The sequence below is a fragment of the Mustela nivalis genome (genome assembly GCF_964662115.1).
Source record: "Mustela nivalis genome assembly, chromosome: 5".
In the NCBI taxonomy this organism is placed as follows: Eukaryota; Metazoa; Chordata; class Mammalia; order Carnivora; family Mustelidae; genus Mustela; species Mustela nivalis.
Genome location: NC_139024.1, coordinates 79,606,771 through 79,629,922, shown reverse-complemented (window position 1 = coordinate 79,629,922; position 23,152 = coordinate 79,606,771). Strand labels below are relative to the sequence as shown.

Sequence of the window (23,152 nt, the reverse complement as noted above, 5' to 3'; positions counted from 1 at the left end):
GGCAACTGAATTTTTGGCTCCCATTTGGCAGTCCCCTGACTACTAATGACCTACTCTTCAGATCTTTCTTCCCCAGCCACCCAGAGACTGCTCACAACCAGAGTTCTTCTCTGGACAAAGCTGACTGATGACTCCTGTGGGGACAAAGAAGAATACTTTCAGTACCTGCCACTTCCATGTGGATGCTGAGCCTTTAGTTTCCTGTACCCCAGGTACCTTCTTCCATATCAAAACTTACTCTCAGGGACGCCTGGGTGGCTCAGTGGGTTAAGCCACTGTCTTCGGCTCAGGTCATGATCCCAGGGTCCTGGGATCGAGCCCCAAATCAGGCTCTCTGCTCAGCAGGGAGCCTGCTTCCTCCTCTCTCTCTGCCTGCCTCTCTGCCTGCTTGTCATCTCTCTCTGTCAAATAAATAAATAAAATCTTTAAAAAAAAAAACCTCACTCTCAGATTCCATTTGAGAAAGAGCAGAATAATTTCAATATAAAATATAAGTAAATAATAGCCATTATCTTACTTTTATTATATAAACATATGGGCATATCTATATTATACGTCTCATATCATCTACACATTATCACACAAATAAAGGACATGAAGTATTTAAGAATAGTAGTCATATAAGGAAACAATAATTATGTTCGTAAATCAGGACCTAAAAAATGAGGATGAGAAAATTTGAAATGGGGAAGAAAATTTGATTAAAAACAGAAGAACACTAGATAAAATTGTGGATTAATTTTCTAAGTTTTCTGATATCCCAGGCTAAAATAAATGATCAGATTTATAGACCTTATTTAGTCCTAGATAAAAAGAAACATATACTTTCAGGAGAGATAAAATGATAAAGAAAATAGAGTCTCTGTACTCTGAGAAGAATTTATCTCATGAATCCTCTTATGAAAGAATTACTGTATGTGTGTATATACATATACACACACATTTTGTCTATACAGTATATATTTCTAGATGTTTATGTATATATACATTTAGTGTATACACACACATATATGTGCATGTGTGTATATACATATACAGTAAGGGTAAGTAGTAAGGGGTGTGTATATACATATATACACACACACATATACATACATACAGACAGACATGATACAGATATTCTTTAAAGAGAATTCTCTGAAGCTGTTCTCTAGACAGAGCTTCTAGTTTTAGGACATGCCTACTCCCAAGAACAATACAAAAGAATCCAGTTATTTCTCTGGTTATGAGAATCTCCTCTGGTGAAGTCATGTTGTCTTTGAAGGTTAGATCAGAACAGATCATTGTTAGTAGTGATTTATCATGGTCTTGATATTATTTATTTAGTGTTGGCTTGGTGCTTCAGCCTAGTCCTGACAGCCATATTGGCTTCTGTAATAAAGTTATATAGATATATTTTCTACTCAGGTTCAGTGACCTAACAAAGTAGGCCTCCTTTAGATTAAGAATGACAAGTTAATCTCAGCAACTATAGAATTATTTTCTGCTTGCTTTCTTAGAAGATGTAAATACTTCATTGTTTGGGGATTTCTTTGTTTATAGTTCTTCTATTCTTCCAATACTAAGTAAGATGCCATTAGTGGGATTGATTTTCTGTTAGAACATATTTAAATCTGTGCACACATATATTCCTCCTAGAAAAAAAAGAAAAAATATCCATTCTTTGAAGTCCAGGGGAACAGGAAATGAAGAAAATGGAGAAAAGGCCTACCTACTTTCTTCTTGTTATAGGACATTAATATTATAAGAGTACCAACAAATATGGACAGATAAAAATCAATAGCATCTTACCTATAGTATTTTATTTTTTGTTACATTTTATGAAGAATTTAATAAAGGTAATAAGACATTGAGTAAGGATTCAAAGAACTTAAATTTTTAGGATTATTTAGCTTGAGGTAAAGATGATTTAGTAGTGAGTATTGCCCTTGAGCATTTAAGCCACTATTTCAATACATATGGACATCTGCTCTGAAAAACTAACCACAGTGATATTGGTGGATGTTCCTCTTAAAAGTTCTTTCCAATATTTCTGCATTCTCTCCAGATCTACTGCTCCCTAGTGCCATGTTCCTGGGTCCCTGGTTTTCTGGCTTTACTGGTCCACTCCAGGTATTTGCCTTAAGAACACTTGTTCTGATGATCAGTTTGGACAACAGACCTTTATCCTACAATCTCAGACAATTTTTTTTTTTTTTTTACTATATGTTATATACATCATAGCAGTAGCTAAGGGATAACTTTATTCCTCAGTAGACCACTTTTTTTAAAACTCTGTTCCAGATAGGGTGTCCTACTTACTTTCTGTCTTGGGCAAGTAGAGGACATTCAAGGAGCATCTCTAGTATACACTATGACATTTCCCCATTAATTAAGTGGGGAACAGGAATATTCATCACATAACTAGAGATGAGCTATAAAGGGCAAGAATTGCAGGGAGACACATTTGGGGTTCCATTCATCCTAAGGTATAGATGACCGATACCTGATCTTTTCCCTTGTCACTTGGGTAGTAGTGATGAGTTGAGAAGTTGAGTGAGTTGAGTAGCAGAAGAGCAGGGTGCAAAGATATTGCATGTCTTTAGAGGAAATCTGGGAAATATGGAAAAGGAAAATTTGGGAGGGGGTGGAAACAAGGGGAATTTAGAAGCTGAGAGACTTCATACATTTTGTCTACTTCAAAATGGCATCTAAAATCAGCCTGGCACAAAATGTAAATAGGTTTTGTATTACCCTTCTCATAACTTGCCTCCTGAGACTGAAGTAATTGGCAGGTGATTTTACATGCAAATTAGGAATGGAAACTCTAAAAGACTGACATGTATAAAGAGCCAATAATAAGTCTTATGCAAATTTGAAATGAAAACTCTAGAGTCTCAAGTGTATGAAGAGCCAATAATAAGACAGTTACATTTATTTTCTTTCTATTAACATTTTTCTTTTTCATGATTACAGGAATTATTGAATGAATACATAAATTAACAAGCAAGAGAGTGGCCTTCTTGGAAAGTAGAATAACCTAGAACCATGTACATTGAAACAATGTTTAAAAAAAAGGCAAGAAAAATAGCAAGTAATTGCATTGTTCTCAGGCTGAACCTGTGGAAACTACTTTGGACCCAACACTAGGTGCTCTCTTCTCTTCTTGGCCTCCAAGGAGAGGTGTTATTATCTGGGAGATCAGAGGCCAGAAACTGTAGCCTGATGCCTCCCTGCGGAAAACCAACCACCATGTAGAAGGAGATGAAAGTAATTCCAGGGAGGGTCTTTACAACTTCTCAATGGACAGGTTTCTGATGAATACACTACCAGGCAGATGCTTTCCTGAGCAAGGTCAAATCATGAACAGTACAACAAAAGAAAACCTAGCAGAAACAAGGAGTACCTATTCCTGAGGAACTCTGGTAGGAAGGAGATGAATTCCAAGCCAGAGTTCTATGGGTGACTAAGTATCTTCTAGTTTAGTCTGATAACACAAAGTGTGGTGGTGGCCTATGGGGACAGGCTGCAGTCTGGGCTGTTTAGAATAATGCTACAAATGTATTAATAGTAGAAAAGATAGTCTAAGTACTTAATTGTACAAGGAAAAACCGTATGACCCTTGCAAGTGAAGAAGTTCCTCTGCCTTTGTCAAATAGAGGTCAGACTTACCAAAACATGTAGAATGTACAGAATTTGGGAGGCCATAACTGGCCAGAGTCTTGGTAGAGAGGCATGGAAAGTGTGAATTTCAAAATCTACATGAAATTAGGGACATGGGAGGTCTTACTTACTGCAGAGATGAAAAAGGTAGAAAATAAATGACAAGAAGAAGAAAATTCAAAGTTGAGTCAAAAGCTATCTTCTAATTTATAAAAGCTTTTTTTTTTTTTTTTTTTTTTGCAGGCAATAATGAACTGTTGTGTTTGACCCCTGTCTTTAAAATCCCCATCACTGTCTACCCTGTGAAACTCAGACCCTTCTTTTGGAGAAGTTTCTTGACTATGTGATACTCTGCTGCCAGGAATTTTCTGCTACTCCCAACCCCACCCCACCTTATTATCTGGTGAAACTTATTTCTATTTCAAGGAAGACACGCCCCCCCCCTTTTCTAGAAGAATATGACCTCTGTGTTCTTTTCCCATGATATATAATTTGTTCATACCATTGCTGCGCTGTGTTGGTCCACTGTAGTGCTTTTAAGGCCTATTCTCCTGATGGTCTGAGATTTTTCATAAATGCAGGTATTGTCTTATTTATTCCAGTCATGCTTTGGCACAGAGTAGATTTTTTTTTTTTTTTTTTTTTTTGTTAGCAGATTTCACCTTCTCTACAAGGTCTTTGCACTGCCCCAATTTTAAGGTAATCTGTATCTCTAGCCTTCTCTACTAATATTTTGTTTTTATTTTTCCTGATGCATTTGTCACAGTCTGTCCTGCCTTAGAACTATTTGAGTTTATGTGTCTTTCTCCAGGGACCTTGTCTGATCTTGTATTCTCTCATGTGCCTATCACAGTGGCTGGACATTAGTAAATGCTCACAACGTTTAAACTGTACCAAAGAGATATGGACTTTGGCTTCTGAATGTAAACTTCATATCGCTTAGGTGAAAAATTGCCTCTGTTATGGCTATTAAGCATTGGTTTAGGTATCACAATATGACATCTAATTTATTTCCTGAAGACTGTGTACTTAAAAATGGAATAGGTAGGGAGTGCTTGGGTGGCTCAGTTGGTTAAGCATCTAACTCTTGATTTTGGCTCAGGTCATGATTCAGGGTATTCAGACTGAGTCCCTCGTCAAGCTCTGCACTCAGCAGGAAGTCTTCTTGAGATTTTCTTTCTCCCTTTGCTCCTCCCCTGCTTGTGCTCTCTCTTTTTCTCTTTCTCTATCTTTAAAATAAATACATAAATAAAATCTTTAAAAAATGGAATAGATTCATATCTTTGAAAGAGGAGGAACAAGTATAATGGCCTTTCAGGTTAGCTTATTTTCCATTCAAAATTTAGTATTTTTTCCGTATTTTCATATCTAATTTTCAGAATCACATTTGCAGTCCACCTTAATTGATCATTTCAAGTATGCTAATCCAAACACATATGAAGTTCTAGACGGGAAATTACAGAGAAACTCAGAAATGCCAAAGACAATTATACCACAACAAGCTAGGCCACAAAAGATGATGGTGCTTTCAAAATCAAAATCTTATCAGATGCAAAGGACTGAATTGATAATAGTGAAATTTTAAGCATATGGGGGAAAGGGCATAGGTTTGTTGGTGAGATTTGTTCAACCCTTCAAATCATACTATGGAGGCTAAATGTTTACTATATGCTATGCTGGTAGGAAGAAAACCAATATTACTGTCCTTTCCTTAGATGAAATTTCTTCAGGAGAGACTCATGCTGAAGTGGTTAAATGTAGAGCAATCTATGAAGTTCTTTCTGCAACACTGCTTGTTCTTTTTTTTTCTCATAGTAAGTCACTCAGCCAATCTCACATAGTTGCATGACAGACTTTACTCTTCCATATAAATTGACTCAATTTTTTACTCTTTCCTTCATTTTAATTTTAGATGTAATAGTACAGCAGGGAAGCTCTTTCTAATGGAGGGACATGAAATACAGGTTCTATGTCTTTTGGGCCAGCAGTGAATTCCCTCCTATTTCTGATTTGGTGAAGGTTCTCTTGAAGTAAAATAGGAATCAAGGAAACTCTCCCTTTGGCTATTATTTTTGAAAATTTGGTGAGTCAATGTGTTTAAAGTTTTTCACTTTATTTTGAAGATCACATAAATTTATCCCTCTCCCTTCTCCAAGTCCCATTTGACACATGTAATTAGTCTTTAAGATATTATATAGATTGTCAGTAATTGAAGGCAATATCCAATATTTCTGCAGGAGAAAAACAGCATCGACTTTTTCTGTTAGTCCTTTTAAGTGGATATCAGCTATAAACCAGAGATTCTTTGAAGTCTGCTTTATTTTAAAGATAGTATTTTTGGTTTTACAAGTAGTATATTCTAAATTAGTTAGCTGGCAGAACAGAGAATGCAGAAAGTTTCATTTTGGAATTGCACTGTGAGCTCATCTTTCTGTAGATGGCTCTGTTTATTAATCGTTCTGAGTTTGACATTTACTAAAAAAAGTATCTTCAGAACAGTACTAAATTGTAACTCATGCATTACCACAGTGCACCTTGCACAAAAAACAAACAAAGAAACAAACAAATGACTTCTGTGAAAAGAGTATTATGATGGTGATCCTTGACTTAATTCTGTACCTTTCAGGGAAGTTCAAGTGGTATATGTTTCCCTACAGGTCAGATGCCTCATTGCTCTTTGAAAATAGCCGACTTTAAGTTCATTTTCTCCTCTCCTACTCAAGTTGCATTTGGTGGTCTTAGATTATCTGCCAAGAAGTTTGGGGGAAAAATTTGGAATCAAGCTTCGTGAAGGCACTGACCATCTTGTTCATCAGGTTTCCAAGTATCTAGCATAGCTTAAGGCATAACTAGAAATTTGAATGAGGAGGGGTGGCTCTCGTATTTATAATCCTATTCATTATGTGGGAGAGATCTCTTGCTGCTCTAAATTATGGTAATTAAGAACAAGAGTTTTGGCATTATGAATAGTGAATTTTATATGTCATTTTCTTGTATTGATGTGTATGAAAATCTGCTTCACCTAAATAGAGAGTAACTGAGTTTTTTTTTTTTTTTTCCCTCCACTTGCTTACTTGCTCTTACAGAAGGAGAAGAGATCTAGCTTGAGCCCAAGTTATATTTTATTCTTGGATTAAGGCCTGCCTGTGTGTGCCTGAACAACTGAGGGTCTTGTCCAGGGACTATTTGTATGACAAAAAGGCCATCATAGTATCAGAACGATTTGAGGCGCATTGCATTGCTTAAAGTCAAAGGTGAAAGGTCATTCTGGATGTTGTACCTCCAGCTGCTCAGCCAGTCCCCAGGTGGGGTTCTAGGGTAGAACCCTTCAGTATGAGTGAGCAAATTACTAAAAGCTAAAAGTAAACACCAGAAATACCATTTTACCAAAATCTCCATCAATATCTGAAAACATAAGACATCAGTATCACTGGCTCGAGTAGCATTGGTAGCTCGGCAGACAGGTCTGACTTGGAGAAATGGCACAAGAAGGAAGACATAGGACAACTGCCTGGACACCCCAAACTAGCAGCCTCCATGAGACATCTTCAGTCTCCCCAGCTCTGCTGGATCCATCCGGCTGCACTATCAGCATCTTTGCTCTTGATAGCATGTAGCCAGAGGCATCGATGGCCTAAATAATATCACAGTAGTGAGAGAATAGAACAAAAGAGGGAAATGTTGATTGCAAGTTACATGGTAACTGAGAACTTTAGGTCAGATGCACAGAAATGGCATCTAACAGACCACTAGATTTATTTGTGAGAGATTTGAGGCGAGAGTTTCTATGCCATTGTAAGCATATCCACATAAAATAGAGTTTTGGGCTTGTTAATGTAACCTTGTTTTTGTCTTTAGATGGTTAAACATGGTTTACTTTAAGAGGAAATAAGTAAATGTAAATTGTGGTTAAAAAGAAAAGATCAGAAGATGACTTGATAGCAGTCCAGTGTTCCATTTCTACCTGTCCAAAGAAAATACTAATTATCATTTCTGAACAAAATTGTTTAGGAAAAGGAAAAAAAAACCCTAGTATTTCAGGGATTTTCTTGAATTTCTGATGAAATTCCTAATGAGAATTCTTCAATAAAAATTTGTTTGTCAAATTATGAATAGTCCATGATTAGTGTTGTTCTGCGTCCTCTTTGGGATCATTTTCATTAGACAATGGTCATGAAGAATGAGTGGATTAAAATATGTTGGTCCTTTAGGAAGTGAAGTGAGCATCAAATTATGCTGTATTTTGTACCTCCTCCTCAAAGTTTGGAAAGTATAAAGGCACAAATCTTTTTCATTTTATTAGAATTTTCCATCAGCGAATATGTTTGATGTGATTAATCATTAATTTCACAGAGCTTTGAGTTTTATTATGTTGATTTAATTCAATACATCAATCAGTTAAGAAAAAAAAAAAGCTTGAATATCTTTTTCATACCTGAACCAACTGATTCTTTGAATAAACTGAACGAAGTCACTTGTTTGCTTTAACAAATAAGCACTGTAACTGCAAATTCTGATTTAGGTTTGATTAGCATAATTTCAGATATTTCTTTATGTATAAATATATATGAAATGATAGAAGCAATTTTAGGCAGATAGATTTGATTATGCATATGATTTAAAAAGTAAAAGTTGAAAATATGATTTTGAACATTGAATTTTACTGAAGAAAAATGGAATTTTACTGAAGTGAAAGGAATTACTGAATTCTAGATAAGTCTTTATAAGACATACTTGGTCCTAAAAGATCCCAAAATTTCTGTCTTTCATATATATATACACATATGTGTATATATATATATACACATTTATAGTCAATATCATATTTTAAGGATATACTTCACCTTTATAAAATGTCCATTGACTTACTTATGAAAGATTAGTTTATACCCAGGATAATTAGACCTATAATGGTGGTAATTTCATAGTATATAAAAATATTGAATCACTATGTTATATACCTGAAACTAGTATAATATTGTATGCCAATTTTAATTCAATAAGAAAAAAATTAGGGGTTTAGAAGCAAACTATGGTTAAAAAACAGAAAAGTAATTTTTTTGGAAAGATATAAGGTAGGGGTTCCACACCTGATGGAAAATCTTTTTTCTTTCTTTCTTTTTCTTTACTGTAAAGAGACTTCTTTATTTTAAAGCAGAAATTTTAAAAAAAGAATACACTCCTATATTTAAAAATGCATGTATTAAGATTCCAGCTCAGATACTGAATTACATCACCATGATTATAGGGCTAAATAACAATGGAGTGAGGGGCAGAATAAAAAGATTCCCATGAATTTCTTCTCCTCAACTCAACTTTTTAAAATTAACATATAATGTTTTGTTTCAGGGGTACAGGCCTGTGATTCCTCAGTGTTATACAATACCATGCATGCCACAACACATACCCTCCTCAGTGACCTGATGGAAAATCTTGACATTTTCCCTATTATCCTCCTGGTAGAGCATTATTCTGTAGTAGTTAATTGTTGCTATGCAACAGGTTATCTAAAATTTAACAAATTAAACAATGGGCAGTTTGTTAGTGATCATAAGTTTATAGGTCAACTGGATGTTAGTTTTGATCTGGATCAAGCTTGGCTGATCTTAGCTAGGCTCACTCATGAATCTGTTGTCAGCTGGTGCATTTATCCCTAGGTCAGATGTCTGGGAGTTAGCTGACTGCTGTCTGTATTGAGAAAGGTAACTAGGCCACATGTTTCTTCCCTGGTCTAGCCTAAGGTTCTTCTTATAGTAGCTGGAGGGGTGGAAGTTGAAAGAGAGAGAGAGAGCTCTTGAGGCCTAGGTTCAAGATTGGCAAACCATAGTTTTTGCCACATTCCACTGGCCAGGATCAGTCAAGTCAACAGAGCTGCACAGTCACAGTGTAAAGGATGTGGATAAAAGAGGGTGAGGGAGGGCTCTCTGCTCAGCAGGGAGCCTGCTTCCCTCTTTCTCTCTCTCTGCCTCTCCATCTACTTGTGATTTCTCTCTGTCAAATAAATAAATAAAATCTTAAAAAAAAAAAAAAAAAAGAGGGTGAGGGAATGGGTGCCTGGGTGGCTCAATTGGTCAAGTGACTGAATTAGGCTCAGCTCATGATCTTAGGGTCCTGGGATCAAGCCCTGCATTGGAATCCAGGCTCAATGAGGAATCTGCTTCTCCCTCTCCCTCTCCATTTGCCCCTCCCACAGCTTGTGCTCTCTGTCTCAAATAAATAAATAAATAAATAAATAAATATATTTTTTTTAAAAAGGGGGAGAAAATTAGAGCCATTTTATTAAAGTCTCCTCCTCCCCTTCATCCCTGGCTCTCTGCAAGCTTCAGTCACTCCTGATGTCAAGCTTGAATGCCAGAGTTTAAAATTTTCTGTCAGGTTCAGATATGACTCCTTAGTTGTAGTTCTGTTTGCTCCAGAGGCCTATGAACTAAAAAGACATTTCCTCCCACCTACCTCACATAAAGATGGCAGCAAGGTAACTGCAATCAACATTTCTGCCAAACAAGAGAATGGGAGGCATACAGTAGTCACTGGCTTATAGCAGTTCTGAAATTCAACTGGGAACATGTTGCTAGGTCCTTCTATCCTAGAAGTTGGGAATGCTCCTTGATTAGACAAAGGTTCTCCCAAGAGTGCCCCCACTGCTTCCTGGGAGTGGCTCTTTGGTTTCTGTTTTTCATCAGTCTTTTCTCTATTCTCTAATCCTCCCTTGCTCACTACCCCCTTGATTACTTCTGAATAACCCCCCACCTTTTTTCTGTAAGATATACCTTTTCTTTTTTAAAGGATTTTATTTATTTATTTGACAGACAGAGATCACAAGCAGGCAGAGAGGCAGGCAGAGACAGAGAGGGGGGAAGAAGGCTCCACGCTGAGCAGAGAGCTGGACTCAGGGCTTGATCCCAGGACCCCGGGATCATGACCTGAGCAGAAGGCAGAAGCTTTAACCCACTGAGCCACCCAGGCGCAGTTATACTTTTTATATTTATAAAAAGTATAAGATCTACTTTTTAAATCTGCTGTTTCTTATAGAAAGCTGAAAGCCGAGACCTTTTTACAATTTGAACAATCTCAGTCCCTTTTAGTCCAGGCTAGTGATAGTTTCACATGAATGTTATCAAAGTCCACTTCATTTCACAGAAGCAAACATTCCTCTTTCTTTAGACGTACTGCTACTTTGGATTGGTTTCTTTGGAACCACACTCTGAAAATTCCTGTAAGTCCTTTTGTCTAAGTGAGAGGGCCTATTAGGCACCACCTTAACTCAGAGATTTTAACTCTTGATTTTAACCCCTTTGTCCTCAGGCTGGGGACACTGGTGGTGAGAAAGAGTTTCACTTTCCAACTCAGTTAAGTTATGGTCCATGATATTTCCTCCAAATTCTGCTTTCAAATAGTAATTTCTTTGTCTTATCTTATTTTTTCCCCTGTACTGTATCATGCTCAGCTAGAACATTTTTGTCATTTTGCCTGGAGATTTCCCCAGTCAAATCCAGAAGTTCATTGGGTACATTTTTCATCTTCCAAGCAAGCCAGACAGCTGTTTTATCAATACTTATTTTCATCATCAAATATAATTTCTTCATGTTTTCCAACTTTTGCTAATAGTTTGCTCTCTATTTTCCAGCCTCTGCTTCTTACCCACTCTCAAAGCCAGTGGTATATGTCTTACATTTTGTTAAGGTAGCATCCCCTCCTGGGTATTAACTTCTATATTCTTTAGATATTGCTGCATAGTAAACCACCCCAAAAGGTAATCCTCAAGGCCATAAGCACCTGCTTATTGTTCTTGAGTCTAATGGACAGCTCGGAAGTTTGGATTTTGGCTGGAGGGACTCAAGTGTGACTCAAAGGCATGGTTGGGGTTTCCTGAAATAGGATGTCTGGTAGTTGGCTGTTTGGCTAACAGGGGCAACTCATTATCTGAAAGACTAGCCTGGGAGTTTTCTTATGATGCTGGATATATTTCTAAGAGAGAGAAAGTAGAAAGGTGCAAGACCTTTGGAGGTCTGGATTCGGAAGTGGCACATTACCACTTCTGCCCTTTCTGTCAGCCACACAAAATCACAAGGCCAATCCAGATTCCAGGAGTGGGGAAATAGAGTTTACCTCTTGAAAGAAACTTCCAAATCATATTTCAAAGGTATGGATAAAAAAAGACTGGAGAATTTTACCATTAATCCACCACCATCTCAAACTCTAACGAGTTGGTTTTCCTAGTGGAATGAATATAGATGAACTTGTTTGGGGGAGGGTCTGTTGCATCAGTTGTGTGCAACTCAGTGTGGCTTAGATCCTTCCATTTCCTTGCAGAGGGTGTGCAGTATATCTCAAGGCAGGCTTTGGAGATTGCTACATACAGGTTCCATTGTTTGCTACTGGCAACAGTGAGATCACTCCTAAAATAAACTGATGTTTATCTTGAATGTTGTACCCAGTAACTCAGCTTTTTGGAATTGGAGTACACCATTAAAATCTAGTGATTTGGCAGCCCTAAAATTCCTCCAAAAATTACCTGCCCTGCAAATTTAACCCAAGATGTGGTTAATTGTCTATACTCATAGAAAAGGTTGAATGCCTTCCTTGTTTCAGGAGGAACATAGCCAGGTATCACAGAATCACTGTTTTAGTAGACTTGTATCTTGACTGTTACCTGAGATTCCTTCTCCTTGTTCAGACTGTTCAGCTCCCATGTTCCTTTCTCCTCAGCTTTTTGTATGAGCTATCTTCAGAATAAGGGATATCTGGAGCAAGAAAAGAATCGAATTCTTGATATTTGAACTTCTAAGGAAACATCCGTATATCATCAAAAACCGTGATTCTGGCATAAACAATAGGTTAGTCTGAATACCTAGCCATATTTTTCTACTTTAGAGAGGAAAGCTGAAGTCAGTCGACTGAGGGAAGGAGTGAAGTTGAGGGAAGAGGAGAAAATAATTGGTTGTTTTACTCCCTGAGAAAGAGGTATATAGCTAACTTACCCTTGGGGTTGAAATCCTTTGTGTTGCGGGGAATAATAGAAATCTAAGAAAAATTTGGAGGCTCTATAAAAAGAGAGATCTATACCTTTCTCCTCAGATTGTAATCAGGAGAAGTCCTCTGACAAGAAAAGTCTCTCTCTGACAAGCCCTGGGTCCAGCATGGAGACAGAGCAGGAGCATGTTCCTAGTTGAGGGAGACGTATACAGCAGATGGGCTTGCCTCTCTCTGTAGAGTTGGAAAAGCAGGTGAGAGTTTCTTGAGAGATGACCAAAGGGTAGACTTGGAGACACCATGCAATTTGATCACACTGGGCATCAGAATATATGAACTAGGAGAATGGAGGCTGTGGATAGGTGAGCTCCATCTCAGCTAAGGCTTTTATGGCTGAGGAGACTGTGGCTAAATATTTCATTTCCCCTTGATATTAAGAAAACAGCCCTCTGAGCTATCTCCAGGAGAATTCTGAATTAACTGTTTACCCAATGAAACATAGTAAAATCTAGAAAACATAGTATACTTTGAACTGGCATGATCAATGTTCCTGTTAGCAGTAAAAATGGGGTTTGAGGGTTCAGTACAATTATGGAAATACTTGAGTTAATTGATTCCAAGGCACACATTTTTTTTCACATTTTAACATGTCTGAAGTTGAAATGTGGCTCACACTCCATGGCATATCATAGTTTAGCTGGCAGTGATTTTTCTTTCTTAACATAAAGCAACAGTGCATCTTAACAAACCACGATGGCTTAAATTCAGTGAAATGCCTTGTGTAATAGAAGTTGTATCTTTGCATACATGGAATCTATAAATCTCACTTACGATAACTGAAAATCCTAGTAATTCAGCACCTATAGCTCAGCCATTCCTTCCATTCTTAACTCTTCCTTTATACTCAATGATATCTTTAGTAAGAGTTCCAGAGCTTGATGTGCTGGTATTTAAGGTGGGAGGGACTGTAACCACCACTTAGCGTTAAGCTGAATGCCATTTGGGGTCAAGGTGACAATGGCATGGGCTCATTCTGTACGATATATATATATATATATATGGTATATATCATAACACATACTGACAACAGTTTAGAAATTAATTTTGATAGTAATATATGCCTCGATAGTAAGGATATGAATAATTTTAATTTTTTATGATTTGCTGTTATTTCAAAATTTCTATAAAAGATATATTATTTCATAAATTATTAAAAACATTATTTAAAAAAATATAATACCACAGTCCTGTGTACAGATTTCAGGCTACTATTGCTGCCCTCTGTCTTTTTACTCCAAAGACCACTGGAAAAGGAATGCAAATCCTCTGGCATGTTTTTATCATCAGCCTTTCATGAGCCATTCCTTTTGAAGGAGCCCATATTGAAGCACCACTTATTTCCTTCTTATTCTTCTTTAGCAGCTCTCTAAAACAGTTAGTAATGCTAGTTAATTGGTCAGCCAAACATTGTGTGGGGAAATTTTTAAGAAATTGAAACACACATCTCTAGGGAATATCCTGGGCATCAAAATATTTTTACATAATTTGCTCTATAATATTTAGTAATTGCAATCCCAGAATACTAAGCATATTCCATCTCAAAAAAGATTTACTTCCTTTGAGCTGAGCTAATTAGTTTGTTTTGTAGTTTATTTAATCCCTGATAATAAATTACAAAACTCTAGACAGGCCATTCTAAAATATTGTCTGGTTAACTATGCTTGTAAAATCTCATGGTGAGGGACTGCATGAACCTTCAAACCCACGTTTTACAATGTTCATGGTTTTATTATTGTCTTCTTCCATGCTATATATTCAATAAGCTATTACTGAACAAAGTGTAATGTCTAAACTAATACTCTACACTATAAAATAGTATTACACATTATGCTATAATGCTGGAATTTTATGTCCCTATAAAATAGTTTTAGGAAATGATTTTTGGGTCCAAGCTTTAGGCTTTTTTTCCTTGAGTGCAACTCATTTTTAAAGCAGTTTAGCTGGCATTTATTTTTCTTAAAAATCAAACACTGTGAAACATGATAGAATATTGATCACCTTCCTTTACTGTTTTCAGAACACATTATCTCTGTTGTGACAGAGAACAGTTAATGCTGTGTGGTTTGGTAGCTCACCATGATTCACAGGAAGATTTTAACAGAGGCCTTGTGTCATGCACAAAATGGTATCCAGGACACCTACAGAGAATTTCTCAGAGCCTGAACTCTAGATGGAGCTCAGATAGAGTGTGACTTTAGTGTCAAGATTTTGGTCCGTTCCTAAATTCAAACAACTGTGATGACCATAAGCAAGTTTCTTATCATAATTAATTTCATGTATCAACCTAGTGGGCCAATGGGTGCTCAGAAAATAATTTCTGCATGTGTCTATGAGGCTGTGTCTGGAAGAGATTAACACTTGAATCAGCAGACTGAGTACAGAAGATAGATCTCACCATTTTGGTGGCCATGATATAGCCCCTTGCCTGAATGAAACAAAAAAGAAAGAGGAAGGGTAAATTCTCTCTCCTGTTTGAGCAGAGACATGCATCTTCTGCCCTCAGACATCAGTGTTTCTGATTCTCAGGCTTTCAAAATCAGACTAGAATTATACCATCAGTCCCCCATTTCTCAGGCCTTTGTACTCAAAGGAGTTATACCACTGGCTTGTCTGGTTCTCTAGCTTGCAGATGACCGGTGGGACTTTCTGGCCTCCATCATTGTGTGAGCCAATTCTTATAATAAATCTCATCTCATATATATCTCTATGTATCCTAACAGTTCTGTTTCTCTGGAGAACCCCCATTAATACATTTCTCATTATTTTTTCCTCTATATCACACATGCCAGTTGAAATTTATATTTATGACACAGTGTATACGTGGGCCAAAATGTTTGTAGATAATACTTAAACTGTTAAAAGGAAAAAGCAAACAAAATAATAAAATAACAATTAAAAATGCCATATAGACCATATATTTGTATATTGTCATATTAGGCTTATACCAGATACTCTTTAAATAGCTTAAACGATAGCATAGAGCAAGGAGAAATGGTTAATTTCTTTTATTAGAAAATATTTAAAGAATGTTTTGGTTTTTTTCTAGATACATACTCATCAACTAATATGTGTAAGAACAGACCAACATACATATACTACATATACTACTAAGAGGGCGCCCTGGGTGACTTGGTCGGTTAAGCGGCTGCCTTCAACTCAGGTTATGAACCCAGGGTCCTGGGATCAAGCCCCACATTGGACTCCCTGCTCAGCAGAAAGCCTGCTTCTCCCTCTTCCTCTGCCTGCTGTGCTCACTCTCTCTCTCTGTGTCAACTAAATAAATAAAATCTTTAAATTAAACAAAAAGTATACTACCAAGAAAAAGCAAGCGTTACTTACTTTTTAAAAATTGAAGGAAATTTGGACTTCAAAAGTAAAAACTTTTGTTGTTCAAAGGATACTATTAAGGAAGTGAAAAAAACCTCACAGAATCACATATCATATGTATCAAATCATGTATTTGATAAAGAACTTATATGAAGAATGTATAAAGAATCTTACAGCTCAAAGAGACAAATAACTCTATTTTTAAAAAATGGGCAAAGCATTTGAACAGACATTTCTCCAAATAAGATATACAAATTTCCAGTAAGCACATGAAAATAACCTCAATACTCTTAGTCACCAGGGAAATGAAAATCAAAACCATACACTAAGATGTATGACTATACTACAACAAGGCAGATAATAAGTATTAGGGAGGATGTGGAGAAATTATTGCTTTCATGTGCCACTGGTGGGAATGTAGAATAGTGCAGTCACTTTGGAAAATGTCTGGCACTTCCTCTAAAGAATAAACATAGAGTTATCATAAGACTCGGCAATTCTACTCCTAGATATATACCCAATAAAAATGAAAACACGTGTCCACAAACAAAATCTTTACACAGATGTTTATAGTAGCATTATTAGTAAATAGCCAAAAAGTGAAAAAAGAATCCAAATGTCCTTCAACTGATGAATGGCTAAACATTGTACAAATATGTATTATATTCATACAATGGAATATTATTTAGACAGAAGGGGGAGTGAAGTACTGATACATATTATACCACAAAAAACTTCGAAAACACTATGTTAACTGAGAGAAATCAGTCACTAAAGACTGACTTTGTATTATTCCATTCACATAAGATGTCCAGAATAGACAAATACTTAGAGACAGAAAGTAAATTAGTGGTTGCCTGGAATAGGAAGGTTTGGGGGAAATGGAAAGTGACTACTAATAAATACAGAGTTTTTTGGGGGGGTGGTGTGAAAACGTTTGAAAATTGATTGTGCTGATAGTTGCCCACCTCTCTGATTATGCTAAAACGATTGAATTATGCATTTTTAAAAAAAACAGATTTTATATATTCATTTTTAATTTATTTATTTTAAATTTAATTTTCTTTTTTCAGTGTTCCAAAATTTATTGTTATGTACCACACCCAGTGCTCCATGCAATACGTGCCCTCCACAATACCCACCACCAGGCTCACACCACCCCCATTACTTCCCAAACCCTCAGTTTGTCTCTCAGAGTCCACAGTCACTCATGGTTTGTCTCCCCCTCCGATTTTCCCCAACTCATTTTTCCTCTCCATCTCCCAATGTCCTCCGTGTTATTCTTTATGCTCCACAAGTAAGTGAAACCATATATTAATGGACTCTCTCTGCTTGACTTATTTCACTCAGCATAATCTCTTCCAGTCCCATCCATGTTGATACAAAAGTTGGGTATTCATCCTTTCTGATGGAGGCACAATACTCCATAGTATATATGGACCATATCTTCTTTATCCATGGGTCCATTGAAGGGCATCTTGGATCTTTCCATAGTTTGGCGACTATGGCCATTGCTGTTATGAACATTGGGGTACAGGTGGCCCATCTTTTCACTACATCAGTATCTTTGGAGTAAATACCCAGTAGTGCAATTGCAGGGTCATAGGGTAGCTTTATTTTTAATTACTTAAGGAATCTCCACACTGTTTTCCGAAGTGGCTGCAACTTGCATTTGCACCAACAGTGTAAGAGGGAAGAGGGTTCCCCTTTCTCCACATCCTCTCCAACACTTGTTGTTTACTGTTGTTGATTTTGGCCATTCTAATTGGTGTAAGGTGCCACCTCAATGTGGTTTTGATTTGAAGGTCCCTGATGGCTAATGATGATGAACATTTTTTCATGTGTCTTTTAGCCATTTGTATGTCTTCTTTGGAGAAGTCTCTGTTCATATCTTCTGCCAATTTTTTTTATATGATTATCTGTTTTGTGTGTGTTGAGTTTGAGAAGTTCTTTATAGATCTTGGATATCAGCACTTTGTAGTGTCACCTATGAATATTTTCTCCCATTCTGTGGGTTGCCTCTTTGTTTTGTTGACTGTTTCCTTTGCTGTGCAGAAGTTTTGATCCTGATAAAGTCCCTAAAGTTCATTTTGCTTTTGTTTCCTTTGCCTTTGCAGACATATCTTGAAAGAAGTTGCTATGGCCTATGTCGAAGAGGTTACTGCCTATGTTCTCCTCTAGGATTTTGATAAATTCCTGCCTCACGCTGAAGTCTTTTATCTGTTTTGAGTTTATCTTTGTGTATTGTGTAAGAGAATGGTCAAGTTTCATTCTTCTACATTTAGCTGTCCAATTTTCCAAACACCATTTATTGAAGAGACTTTTTTCCAATGTATATTTTTTCCTGCTTTGTCAAAGATTATTTGACCATAGAGTTGAGAGTTCATATCTGGACTCTCTCCTCTATTCCACTGGTCTATATGTCTGTTTCTCTGCCAGTACCATGCTGTCTTGGTGATCACTGCATTGTAGTAAAGCTTGAAATCAAGCAATGTGATGTCCCCAGTTTTGTTTCTCTTTTTTCAGCATTTCCTTAGCAATTTGGGATCTCTTCTGGTTCCATACAAATTTTAAGATTGTTTGTTCCAGCTCTTTGAAAAATGCCAGTGGATTTTGATCGGGTTGGCATTGAAAGTATAGATGGCTCTAGGCACTATAGACATTTTGACAATATTTATTCTTCCAATTGATGAACATGTAATGTTCTTCCATCTTTTTGGAATCGATTAGGGCAGAAGTGAAAGCTGCCCAGGAAGAAGTTAAAAATGCTATCAATGAGATCCAATCCAATCTAATCTAAATACTCTAACAGCTAGAGTAACAGAGGCAGAAGATAGAATTAGTGATCTAGAGGATAAATTGATAGAGAAAAAGGATCAGGAGGAGGCCTGGAACAAACAGCTTACAGGCCATGAAAATAGAATTAGGGAAACAAATGACACCATGTAATGTTCCAATGTCAGAATTATTGGGATCCCTAAGCGGGAGGAGAAAGAAAGAAGACTAGAAGATATGATTGAACAAATTCTCTGTGAAAATTTTCCCAGTCTGGGGAATGGAACCAGCGTTTATGTTCCAGATGTAGAAGGATTACCTCCCAAGATGGATGAATCTAGAAAGACCTTGAGGCACTTGATTGCAAGACTGATGAATCATTATTTTAGACAAGAGCTTTTGAGAGCAGGTAGGGGGAAGAGATTCCTTACATACAGAGGAAGGTCCATCAGAATAATGTCAGAACTGTCCACAGAAACCCGGCAAGCCAGAAAGGGCTGGAAAGACATATTCAGGGAATTAAATGAGAAGAGCAGACAGCCAAGAATACTTTATCCAGCAAGGTTGACATTCAAAATGGATGGAGAGATAAAGAGCTTCCAAGACCAGGAAGGCTTAAAAGTGTATGTAACCACCAAGCCGGCACTACAAGAAATATTAAGGGAAGTTCTATAAAAGAAGAAAGAACCCAAGAGTGTCATAGAATAGAAATTTACAGAGACAATCTATAGAAACAAGGATTTTACAGGCAACAGGATGTCAATCAAAACATTTCTTTCAATAATCACTCTCAATGTGAATGGCCTAAATGCTTCCATAAAATGGCACAGGGTTGCAGATTGGATAAAACGACAGAACCTGTCCATATGTTGTCTACAAGAGACCAATTTGGAACCTAGGGATACATCCAGACTGAAAGTGAAGGGATGGAGAAGCATCTTTCATGCCAATGGGCTTCAAAAGAAAGCTGGGGTAGTGAATCTCATATCAGATATATTAGATTTTAAACTAAAGACTGTAGTCAGAGATGAAGGAAACTGCTTCATTTTTAAAGGGTCTACCCACCAAGAAGATCAAACAATTATAAATATTTATGCCCCCAATAAGGGAGCAGCCAACTATATAAAACAACTATTAATCAAGATAAAGGGTCATATTGATATGAATACATTAATAGTAGGAGATCTTAACATGCCACTCTCAGTAATAGACCAATCATCCAAGCAGAAAATCAATAAAGACTGAGCACTGAATGACACATTGGACCAGATAGACCTCATAGATATATATACAGAACATTCCATCCTAAAACATCAGACTATCCATTCTTCTCAAGTGCACATGGAACTTTCTCCTGAATAGACCACATACTGGGTCACAAATCAGGGCTCAACTGATACCAAAAGACTGAGGTTATTCCCTGCATATTCTCAGACCACAATGCTTTGAAACTGGAACTCAACCACAAGAAAAAGTTTGAAAGGAATTCAAACACATGGAAGCTAAAGACCACCCTGCTTAAGAATGTTTGGATTAACCAGGAAATCAAAGAAGATCTTAAACAGTTGATGGAAACCAATGAGAATGAAGACACTTTGGTACAAAACCTATGGGATATGGCAAAGGCAGTCCTAAGAGGGAAATACTTATCCATTCAAGCCTCCCTCAAAAAAATTGAAAAATCCAGAATATACCATCTCTCTTTACACCTTAAAGAACTGGAGAATCAACAGCAAATTAAGCCAACCCCACACACAAGGAGGTAAATAATCAAGATTAGAGCAGATATCAATGAGATAGTAACTAGGAATACAGTAGAACACATCAGTGGAACTAGAAGCTGGTTTTTCGAAAGAATCAATAAGATCGATAAACCATTGGCCAAACTAATCCAAAAGAAAAGAGAGGGGACCCAAATTAATAAAATTATAAATGAAAAGGGAGAGATCACGACTAACACCAATGAAATAGAAACAATCATCAGAAATTTTTATCAACAGTTATATGCCAATAAGTTAAGCAACTTGATGAAATGGATGCATTCCTGGAAGCCTATAAACTTCCAAAACTGAATCATGAAGAAATTGACAACCTGAATAGGCCAATATCTAGTAATGAGATTGAAGGAGTGATCAAAAACCTCCCAAAAACAAGAGCCCAGGACCTGACGGATTCCTTGGAGAATTCTACCACACATTCAAAGAAGAAATAATACCTATTCTCATGAAGCTGTTTCAAAAGATAGAAATAGAAGGAAACTTCCAGACTCTTTTGATGAGGCCAGCATTACCCTAATCCCCAAATCAGGCAAAGACCCCAACCAAAAAGGGGAATTTCAAACCAATATCCCTGATGAATATGGATGCCAAGATTCTCAATAAGATCCTAGGTAATAGGATTTAACAGTACTTTAAAAAGGTTATCCACCACGACCAGATGGGATTTATCCATGGGATGCAAGGGTGGTTCAACATTAGCCAGTCAATCAATGTGATAGAACAAATCAATAAGAGAGAAGAACCACATGATCTTCTCAATTGATGCAGAGAAAGCATTTGACAAGGTACAGCAACTGTTCCTGATTAAAACGATTCAAAGTATAGGGATAGAGGGAACATTCTTCAACTTCATAAAATCTATGAAAAATAGACAGTGAATATCATTATCAATGGGAAAAAGCTGACAGCCTTCCCTTTGAGATCAGGAACATGACAAGGATGCCCACTCTTGTCGCTGTTGTTCAACATAGTACTAGAAGTCCTAGCAACAGCAATTAGATAACAAAAAGAAATAAAAGGTATTCAAAGAAGAAGTCAAACTCTCTCTCTTCGAAGATGACATGATACATTATATGGAAAACCCAAAAGACTCTACCCCCAAACTACTGGAACTCATACAGCAATTCAGGAATGTGGCAAGATACAAAATCAATGTACAGAAATAAGTTGCTTTCTTATACACTAACAATGAAAATATAGAAAGGAAAATTAGAGAATTGATTCCATTTACCATAGCACCAAGAACCATAAGATACCTGGGAAAAAATCTAACCAAAGAGGTAAAGGATCTTTTTTCGAAGAACTACAGAACACTCATGAAAGAAACTGAAGAAGATGGGGTGCCTGGGTGGCTCAGTGGGTTAAAGCCTCTGCCTTTGGTTCAGGTCATGATCCCAGGGTCCTGGGATAGAGCCCCACATCAGGCTCTCTTCCTCCCCCCTCTCTCTCTGCCTGCCTCTCTGCCTACTTGTGATCTCTCTCTGTCAAATAAATAAAATCTTAAAAAAAAAGAAAAAAAAACTGAAGAAGACGCAAAAAAGATTTTATTTATTTGAGAGAGTGAGCATGAGCGGGGATGAGGAGCAGAGGGAGAGGGACAAGCAGGCTCTCAGCTGAGCAGGAGCCTGACACAGGGCTTGGTCCCAGGACCGGAGATCATGACCTGAGGCAAAGGCAAATGCTTAACCAACTGAGCCACCCAGGCACCCCGGATTATGCACTTTAAATGAGTGAATTATATGGTATATTGCATTCAATTGTATCTCAATAAAATTGTTATATAAAAAAATTGAAGGGCATGGTTCTGGTTTATCCATGAAAAAGAATTCCTCTGGTTCTACTCACAAGTGGAGTAGCCCCATCATTATTTATATTTTATCCTTCTTACAACTAAAAAAACTCTAGATATTTTATAATAACAAACATAGGAAAACTGAAAGCAGAAATAAGAAAGTATGTAACCTAGGGACATCAGGATCTTAGGAATGACATGGTGGTGAGTTCCCTGGATTTCCTCATTGCCTTCCATATATGTCAGAATAGTGCAGAAGCCTCCAACATAAAATTGGCAACACACAGAGATAAAAATGGCACCAAGGAAACCTTTTCCCTTTAGGCAAAGGATTGAAAGAGTGTGGTCTAACAACAGAAAATCTTTTGGCAATACTCACCCTACACTGGCCAAAGACCAGTGGAAAAACCACCTCACTGCCTTTCACAGTTTTAGCTGGGCCAGTTGGGAGTTGATTTTCCACCACCACTCCCTCCTACCCTTTGTCCTGGGGAAGCAGGCAGTGCACTGTGATTCCCCTACTATGTCATATTGGTGGAACCCAAATGGGACCTGTTCTTACATCTCTACCCAGTGGAAGAAGGCAGCAGTTACGTATCTAATTTTCCTATTGATATATTATTGGCAGACTGGAAGGACAGCTGATCTTCCATTTCCTGCCTGGCAGATGTAGTCAGTCCTCTTATTCTTCTGCCAGGGTAGTATCAGTGAAGCTAGGGGAAGATCTTGCATTCCTCACTTGGTGGAAGCAGATTATGCTCTGATTCCCCTCTGTCAGGATATATTGGGAGGGTCTGGTGGAGTG

The 23,152-nt window shown here is 37.2% G+C and overlaps 1 protein-coding gene across 5 annotated transcripts in view; it reads left to right on the top strand.

Annotated features, from left to right (window-relative positions):
- Positions 1–18,508, top strand: part of LOC309864602 (uncharacterized protein) — a gene marked incomplete at its 5' end in the record, with an annotated part of 97,955 nt that extends 79,447 nt beyond the window's left edge. For 3 of the 5 annotated variants that reach the window (XR_014311638.1, XR_014311639.1, XR_014311640.1), the window contains 2 exons: positions 62–212; positions 18,120–18,508. Of the gene's footprint in view, positions 1–61; positions 213–9,325; positions 9,345–18,119 lie in introns of those variants that run through there. The other 2 variants (XR_014311641.1, XM_082730252.1) reach the window with 2 other exon arrangements.
- Positions 18,509–23,152: the final 4,644 nt, after the last annotated feature.